Source organism: Vollenhovia emeryi, unplaced genomic scaffold, assembly GCF_000949405.1.
Source record: "Vollenhovia emeryi isolate VEMERY1.0 unplaced genomic scaffold, V.emery_V1.0 DF939229.1, whole genome shotgun sequence".
NCBI classification, from domain to species: Eukaryota; Metazoa; Arthropoda; class Insecta; order Hymenoptera; family Formicidae; genus Vollenhovia; species Vollenhovia emeryi.
The window spans coordinates 440123-450517 of NW_011967137.1; positions in this window are offsets into that span (position 1 = coordinate 440123).

The following is a 10395-nucleotide window of genomic DNA, read 5'->3' on the forward strand; positions in this document are numbered from 1 at the left end:
TGTGAGAAGCAGTGTGTGAATATCACACACTTTATCGCATGTGATGTGCGTCCGCCGTTTCAAGACGTCTGTAAGTGTGTGACTTTTTCATGCACGAATGGATATTTCATTTTATTGGCGTGTGTGACTTTTCACACAAATGGAGGTGTATAACTTATTTAGGTGTGTAATTTTCAAGGTGTCAATAAATGTGTAAAAAAGATTGCACTACATTGCAAATCCAAGTGTTTTACTATTATACACATAGATTAGGTTAGATTAGGTTAGGGAAACGGGAGGTTAGCGGAAAGAGCATGAATCAGAAATAAAGAGGAAGAACGAGGTTTCCGAGATGTTAGCAATAGGACACAGTCTAGACTTGAAGGCACTTTATTCACGATCGTCCGAAGCACAAAACGGATGGAATAACACACGGTAGGATATCCACAACGAGCACTGATTTCGCACGATGTTGTCTGGAGTAGTTGCAGTATGTAACTGATCAGTGTGTGACTAGTAAGTGCGTTACTATACTCAGTGTGTGAATTTTCCCAAAGTGTATTATATTCAAACGTATAGAAATATTACACATGTGTGAATATTACGATGTTTGACTATTTCAAACATTATTAGATGTTTGATGAAATCCACACATTGAAGTGTGTGATTTCCACACATTCTCTAATGCATTTCACACGCGCATATTAAGAGGATAATGCATGACGTTTGGAAAATTATGCATTAAATATGTGTGACGCATTAATATTCACACATTTCAAGTGTGTGACGTGTTAATATTCACACATGTGTGATAGATCTACTTCTAACAGTGCAGAGAAGCCGTCGAATCGCGCACGTGTGTTCTTATCTACATATGTAAGTTGTATACATAAACTCTACATAGAAATCGAATAAAACGCCATATTGACACAAGTGCTAGAAAGAGTTTCTACAATTGCACCGAGTCACTTATTAGTTGGAAAACGAAGGCGAGGAAGCGAAACTTCGACCTTAAAGGAGGGAAAAAAAATCCTCGGTACATGCAATCGATTATTGAAACTGCGCGGATAATTAATTAAAAACTCTCGCCGGCTTATCTCTCGGATTCTTAAGCTGCTAACTGTTTCGTAAGTTCGGTTGTTAATTTTAACAAATCTCGGACTAAACTTAAATCCAGTTCCTCAGTTCGGCAGTTAAAAGGGACGATAACCCGTTCGAGCATTCAATAAATGCCCGCCGTTAATTGAACGAAAAACTCCGCGACCGCGGGTGAGATATGCCGAGCACGCCCCCACAGAGAAAAAGACTTCTTTGGATTTAGTATTACTATTTATTTGATTAAAATTTGTTTCATTGAAACAACATATGCTTGTACGAAACATTATTTGTTTGAATAAAAATTTTGATCTTTTATTCAAACAATCCCTATTATTTGATGGAAAAGACACTATTTGAAGTAACATCTTTCAATTAACTAATTATATTATTCGGCCAGGCGTCTATAAAGTTCGGTGCTGCCACTAGATGGCCGCCGAATTCGTAAGTAAAATCACGGGGGCCATATGTATTATATAAGCAACCGCATAAGCAGACGCAGTCTAATCACCTAATGATCTATTCTTTATAGCTGAACATAGTATACTAATTCAGTGTTTATCTTCTCCTAACGAAGGGAAAATTGTAATGTAGAGAGGAAAAAGATGTATGCATGTACATTTTTTTCACATATTTTCAATCAAACGATAATGTTGTTTGAATGACACGATAATATCGTTTAGATCTCAGAGAATATACCTTTTGTTTCAAACCAATATTTTATTTCAGACAAAGATATATATTATTTCAAATTCAAACAAATGATTTGTTCGGACCATTCCAAATATCAAATTTGTTTGGATACAACACAATTTATTAAATCCAGAGAAATCCTTTTTTCTGTGTACGTATTAGATACAAAAGAATGCCGGTCGAGCCGAACGCGATTCGCGATCGCGGCCGCGGAACGCGCTCGAGCATTTTCGGTATGGACATAGTATATTAGACTGAGCGTCCCATTGAATAAGCTGAAGCTTGTGAAGAGAGAGAGAGAGAGAGACAGAGAAGATTTAAGAAGACTTTCTTTCTCTGTCTCATCATCGTGACGAGGGAGAATCACGCCTGTGTAGTACTGCGCAGGCACGATTCTTTTCTTTTACAATGATGTAAGACAGAGAAAGAAAGTCGTCTTAAATCTTCTCTGTGTCTTCTATCCCTCTCTCTTCACAAGCTTCAGCTTATTCAATGGAACGCTCAGTATATATTTACTATGTCTATGGTTTTCGGTCTCGTGCGCTATTTAAATCGCAACAAAACCACCTGCGCGACACCACCGTCCGCAATTAAGGGGCTTCGCGCACTTCGGCCGCCACTGGCGAAGAATATAAACTCATCCGGACGAAACTTCGGCTCGCTCGCTCCCGTGTTAATGTCCGCACAAGTTAAATCCCGGGGGTGAATACAGGTCAGTAACAAAGCGTTTCGCGGCGAGGAAGCCGCGTTTGCCGAGGAAATATGGTCCGGCGAGACCGACGCGCGCGCGCGCGCGCGCGATTCTTGCCCGAATGCGAGCGGGATCGCCCCGGCTGTTAACGCATCTCTCGCGATATCGCCCCATTTCGCGTGTACGCCGTGTTAACAAGTTGCGAGAGAATATTTAACACCGGCAACCGGGACGGATGAACGGAGCCACGAGCGTGCTCGCGGGCGCGTACGCTGCAATAACAAAAATTAATACGGCATTGTAAGGAGCGATTTGTTTCAACCGGGAAAATCTCGGTGTCCGCGGAAATTTATCGTACCGGAAATGAAAGAGATTGCACATCACGGTGTAGCACGATACTACGCGCACAGTGTATTTCGCAACAAGCGAAATTATTCACGCTACGCGTAGCGTAAACCTTAAGCGATTGTGTAAATTACTGAGATATTGTTAATACATAGAATAAGATAAAAACATGCGATATTATATAACGCGCAAGTAGATTTCCATAGAAATATGTAAACGCGGGTCTGGGCGAGGTAATATCGCGTGCAAAGTATAGAGGAGAGTCTCCTATTATGAGATGGCCTGATACGAGTACAGTAGGGTTACGGCTTGATTAATAGGCGTCACATACGTTGGTCTCATCGCGAATCTGTTGCCCTTGCAGCGAAATCTGTTTAGTGGAAAATTTATCGCTAGATCGTCGTGGAAAGGTAGACTCGCGATTGAACTTGGAGGGTTGAAAACCTGCTATTTCACATTCGGAGCCTATCTCGTTACCCTCCTCTGATGATATCACGTGTAAAAAAAGAAATAATTGAAAGCTCCCGAAAAAATCTGTAAAAGTCACCCAGGTCTTTAATATTTAAAGGTACTCTCCAGCCCGGTAAAGTCGGATTTAATAGCCGGACTGTAACAATTGCTCGCCGAGTGGGAAGAGTTAAAAGAAGCGCGTTCGCTCGCAACCAGGAAGTCGCGAGATACGACAATGTCGGAGAATCTTGGCGTTTCCTAGCAATTAAGCGTTCGTAATCTCCCCGGTGCTGCCGGTGAATTCTCAAGTCGCTCGTAAAACAAAAAAAAAGGAAACACCGTCACGGACAAGATTTCTTCGGGCGAGCGACAACGTCGAAGAGTAAAGAGGAGTAACACAATTCTCGCTTCCCTTTGACTTCTCGCTCCCTCCCCTCCCTCCCCGCGCCACAGTAACCCCCTTTCGAAGCGAGAAGGATCGTAATGCCGCACGTACGCAGCCCGTATGGGATAAAAGCCACAGAGACTGAAACCGCGATGCGAATAGCAAGTGCGATGTTGTACATAACCCCGATACGTCGCGACGCACGTGCGTGAGCGCGTACATGCCGCGCGTCCCTTTCAGAGAGGAATCTTGCCATATGTGCCGTGCATGCCCGTCTGCCCGCGTCGCCGACAGAATCACCGATGACGCCTGCGGGATAAGCGAAATGCAAAAAAAAGGTCCCGCGGCGCATTTAAAAAGATTTAATGAGGATCGCAATTAAGCTCACGTCCAACGAATTGTGGAGCACGTGTTATATTAATTGCGTAACGTTTTACTCTCAATTTTTCACACTTATTCCCGTACAGTGTGTTTCTATCTCACTCTACATTATGCGCGGAATATATGATAAATATAGCGCAGCAAATATAATTATGTTATAGGTGTATAATTTATACACGCCGCGCGAAAATTTAAAAAACTGTAAACTATTGTAGATAATACAATGATCCTTTTTTTCCTACCTCGAGAAACGTTTCCTCGGATTATTGTAGAGTGTATTTTGTTTATATTTTGCACGCTTTTAAAAAAGAAACGAGCGAGATTTTCGATTTTTTAAACTGGATTTTGTTTTTTTTATTCAAAATATTCTTATTAGAATTATTTCGGTTCTTACAGCATTTCATCGTAAATGTCCAAACTATGTTTCTGTGTTCGGGATCAGAACTCGCGTATGAATAAACTCTTCGAGAAGACTATCTAAATTTTCCACGATTAATCTATACGCTCATAACGGATTATACTTATTACATTTCTACACTGAGAAAAAAGTTATTGATACCAAATATGTTTAGTTGACACTGTTTCTTTAAATCAAATATATATGTTTTTCAATTAAACGCACATAATTTATTCAAATATATATGTTTTTAATTAACAAACGTTTACGTGAATTAACAAATATTTGTTTGACAGCCCGTGACCGCAGCATATAATTGAATCAAAAAATATTTTCTTGATTCAACTTTTTCTTTCTCAGTGTACTATTCCAATCAAACAATTTAACTGTTGGTCCCTTAGCATTTCATATTTATATTGAAAACGGCGATAAATATAAAACAATTTTATGTATCCCCGCTTAAAAATACCGCGAGCAAACCTACTTGCAACAGAAGCTAACGCAACGAACGTTATTTTATCTTTTACATACTACTCGATCGCTTCGTTTATATCCGAACTACGAAAATGGGAATTCCATTCATATTTCTGAAGAATGATTGCTTTTAGTTGTAGCTTTTGTCGAAGGCAAAATTGTTTATTCTTTTCACGCGAGGCATCGACCTGCCTCGTCTTATCGATTATACAGAAGCGTAAGTGGAGAAAAATTTCTCGTCATTATTCCCGAACGCACGCCACTCGCGCAATAAAAATGCAATCGATGCGCCCCATAATATTTCCGACCCATTTTTTACTCTTTCATTCGCGCTCGGAATCGGGACAAAGCGCACTTCAGAGCGTAAATATTTTGCCGCAAACGACGTGCGTAACTGCACCATAGTGACGGGCGCGATCGCGGAAAAGTCGAAGGGGAGGGGGCGCAGAACCCCGGTTTGTCCGAGGAAAAAAAATGGGAAAAACGTTACGAGTGCGCATTCATACGCGCGCGATGCGAAACGCTTTCACGTAAAAAGTGAATTTCGCCCGATGTGAATTTGTATGTGCGAAAAAAAAGCTTTCGAAAACAGACGCTCCGGCGAAATGTACCCGCGCGCGCGCGCGTGGAACACAAGACAATTAATTGCAGCTAACCGTCATATAGTAGCGGATGACACGGCGCGCTCCGCACACGGTGATAAATACGTTTGCCTGATGCTAAACTTCATTTTTGTCCCGCCTCGTCATAAAAATACGTTCGCCGTTTCGGCTACGTCTGAGAATTGAGCTGTCCGCGCGGAATACGAGTATGAAACGCGATATGTATAGACACGGACTCTGGATGACGTGCAGATTTCGAAAAATAAAAATGTTCGTCAAAAGTCGAGATCTTATGCCGATGGCTCTGGCGACTATTACCGGATCATCCCGCGAGCAACGCGGATTTTAAAAAAATATTTTTTCAATAAAACGACAATAACTACAAAATACATTTTCCATTGCTATTTACATTAACTTCTTCGTCTTAAACGTTCACTTTCCTGACGACAAAAGTCTTTCGGCTTTGCTGAAGAATAAATCAAGCTCCCTTCATTATTTCTCGATGCGACGAACCAATAAAATTCAGAGAGATGAAAATAATTGAAGGGCTACGAAAGTAGGTACTGGCGTTCGCACGATCTCCCTTCGTACAGCTCAAATATTCGCCATACGTGGATCATGCAAATATTGATTGAATGAACTGTTGCGGCGACAGCTGGGGGCTCCTAATCGTCCATTCTAACGTGTGAAAAAGTCGGAGGCCGCGTTCCGCGTCAAGGCAGCGAGGTCTAACGCCGTCGCACGTGTATACTGCTGCGTAATTACAAGCCGATGCGGAAAAAAACCGCGCTCCTTTTTTCGTGTGATATTTCACGTGAAGCGGTTTGATTATACGTCGGTCTTAAGCATCGCATGTTCGTTTAAAGTAGATCGATAGATACATGTATAAAGTGTACGTTAACATCCGCGTGTTCCGCATGCGTTCTCGTTTATATATGCATTTTATATTTTTTTCCCCCTACACTGCAACTTATTAGCGGATATTTTTATTCTTTAATTTGCGCCGAGCTCTTTACGGGACGTGTTAGCAAAAGAGTCACGTACCAACTTGATCATGATGCATTTAGAGCAAAGTACAACTACATCTTGAGAGAGACTGACGCGTTCTTGTTAAATCTTCTTATAGCACAAATGAAATTCAGGGAAGGACGTTTCATCTATTAAATGAGATACCGTAAAAGCGCGAGACGCGCGGGAGAAATGGCCGTAACACGATGTAATAAATGATGTTAACGGTATCATAAAATATCTTACTGGAACATTGAGGATTTATATAACAGATGAATAACAATAAAGTGGTATAGTGCCACATGTATCGATACCTTTTAAATGTAAAATACGGTTTAGCTTGCAAATTCGGTAAAAAATACGTGCGATCCACCTTGAATTTTACATATATCCTTTGTACAATATTTATATATTTATATTTTATGTGCGCTTGCACACATACGAAAAAAATACACAGATCGCGTATAATACTTTTACAAAAAAGAAAAAGCATGTATTCATTACTTTAAGAGATTATCGCGAGTCACTGCACGCTGCATTGACCAGTCTCTCTCGCTTTCCGCGCCGCTTTGCTGCTATTATATGTCGTTTTGCATTTAATGCGGAAATCACGGGCGAACTGAGTGTTTATTCACATCAATACGAGCCGCAGAAGTAATGGTTGTTTAACTGCGCCCTTAAACAGCGACGTAATTATACGTGTAAAAGCAAAATTTTTGCATGCGACCAAAAGCGACCACGTCGAGCGTTAATTGGAACGATCGGCACGATGTATCGCGCCAAATAGTCAATAGCGCGATATTTTTACTCGTTCTCGCATTGATTTCTCCGCAAAAAAAAAGTTCTGCGAGAGGAGGCTCCGCTGGAATCTAATTTAACGTTTGAGGGAAGAAAAACAAATAAAAATATTTCCGCGGACGGAGAGGTATCGTTTTCCAAAAACTGAAAAGAGTACGATAACCATTGTTTCTCAAACATCTGGAGATCTATTAAAACTCACTAATTATCGAATCCAATAAAAATTATCTCCCCCTTACCCGTTTTCAATAACTCGTTCCACTTTTAACAGCTCGTGTCAATGTGTACTTCCTTACTTACGGACATTTCAATCGCGGCGATTAAACCTGCCCGTCGTATAGCAAGAGACGTCGAGTTTCTATCTTGTAAAATATTGAAGGGCGTAAAACTGAAAAGTTTCTCGTGCTTATTCAACTATCGCATTAAACGCAGAAGAGTGTTTACCGTGCGCGCAACATCCGCGCGCAATTTTCCACCGAAGTTACAGTCCTGCCCGGTTAAAGAGGGTGGAAAAAAAATAGAGCAGCGGGAAAGGGAGTGGCGACCTGGTTGCGTCAAGATGGCAGGGACGAAGTGGTACATCACGGAGGAGCCGGATCCGCGAGAGAGCGCACTACTGTTCCGCGCGCCGTAATTACGCGGCATTACGAGCGGCGTTACGACGGGGATGTTACGTTAACGTGGCCCGTGTTGTACGTGGCGTGAGCGCGAATTAAGAAGACGGGATTAAAGCGATGCCGCGCGGCGCAAATTCACTCGCGCGACCGATTTCACGGCGACGCGCTCCGAAATGGAAAGGCTCGCGCGATTCATAAATCGCGGCCGTGGATCCGCGACGAAACGCCAAAAGGATTGGGGCCGGAGCAGCCGCCACACTGAGAAAAATGCCCGATTAAATACAATCGGATAATCCAGATACATAACAATGAACGGATATATCCGATTAAATTGTATGTCCGATGAGAAAGCGATCGGTTTTTTCAATCAAATTTCATCGGTAACTGCATTTCATCGGATGTATTCAGAATTTAATCGGAAAATGTAATCGGAAAAATTAACCATCGGAAACACTACTTCATTGGTTTATCCGATGAAAAATTTTCTCAGTGCAGAGCACTATTTAAAACATTACTTAAGTTGATCCCCTATGAGAAAATCCCCTATATGAGATAACGGAGTTTCTGCTAAATTAATAGGCGTCCTCTGTTGGTTCCACCATGAATTTCTTTTCCTTGGAGTAAAATCTGTTTAGTGAAAAATTCATTGTTAGATCGTGTGATCGTGAAAAAAGATTTGTGAGTAAATTTGGACGTCGAAAACCTGCTATCTCGTATTAGAATCCTATCTCATGATAGAGGACTTTCCTCTACCTGTATTCTGTTTTCACATTTTTTTTTAAACAAAAGTGGCAAATGTTAACCACTTACCCTAATTCTCTTTCGAAAAATCGCGATGATATAAATGGAAACAGATCTCTTCCTAAGGAGCGATCGACAAACGAGCTCGCGCGTAATTTTAAGCGCAAATCGAATGCCGGATCGTCGATTAACGTTTCTCCACTTGGCGACGCGAGTCCAAAGCTCCCGCGAGACAGGGAGCTTTTTCGCCGGAATAAAGCCCCCCCTTGAATTAATGATGCAACTCCGACGGCGCGACGGCTCTTACGAGCCGCGTGAAACGGGCTTAAGGGACACGAGGAAGGAAAGGGCGTCGCGCGCTCGCCCGCCGACTCCTCTAATGCCCGCATATTTCGCGACACGTCGCGCGGAGGAGACAGCGACTCCGAGTCGCGCTGCGCGCGATATTTCTCGCGCCGCGACGTTTCATGCATACGGCATCGATGACGATTTTTCAACGGGGCCCCGACTTCCTCGCCGATGGATTGTTACCCCGGCGTTTCGTACGTTTATCACGAAAGATGAAACGAAATAATTGAAATAAGCGGAACGACGTGGGACGTCGTGGAAATCGTTTCGCGATACAAAAATTATGTGTACTCGCAATAAATATATAATAATGGATATAAATTGTTTTAAGCTTTCAATTAAGCGTTCGATTATGGACAGATTGTTTTGATAAGTTCGATAAGAAAGATAAAATAAATATCTCCAGTGATTGAGGAAGACAGCACAGTTTTACATTTTTTAGCACGCAATTAATGTAATTACTAACGTTTATCAAACTTTTGTCTGCCGAAACCAGCGGTTGATAAAAAATAATGGGAAATACAATAATCAATAAATATCAATTATAATTTTAATGAAATATTAAACAATGCCGACTATCGAATTGAAAAACGAATCGTGTCCTAATTACCGAATAATACAGACTCAATAATTGCATGGTCATTAAATAATATTTTTAATTGGCATATCTGTTAACAAAAGTTGAAAAACTTTTTTTGGAAATTTAGAAACGTTAAATACAAAAATATATATATAATTAATGCTCCGCGATCGTCAGGACAAGTTCACGCGGACATTTATTTTATTCAATATGCTGAAAGTTCCGTAACCGATAGCCATAAAAAAAACGCCTCGCAGTAGCGCAGTATTTGTTATACCTTCAATTCGCAGTACACGTATGCATCAGAGCTACGCTCATCGCGGTCGAATCTTAATTTATGTGCATAATTACACATACAAGATTGCACGCGAGGCGATCTATCGCGGGACGCGTAATAAATGATTCCCCCATTTAATTACAAACACGCGAAAAATAAGAAAATTAATTCTAGCCCCCGCGCCGCGAAATAAAAGAAGCCAGCGGATTTTACAAGATAATTATCAAGACGAAACGAAGGAGAGATACTTAACGGTAGACTTCATAAACGACACGCATAGTAATGCGGGCATTCTCCCCGTTTGTAATCTCTGGCACGCGAAAAACAAGAAAATTAATTTACAAAGTAAAACTACGCACACGAACAACAGGGTAGGAATTCCCTCGTTTAATCGCGAACACGCGAAAGGTAAGAAAATTAATTTAGGCTTACATTGTAAGATAAAAAGGGCCAATTAATATAGAAATAAATCCGGAAGATGGAAATTTCCCTTAAAATTTACCATGAAAGGACGATTTTTGGCGACCGTTTGGT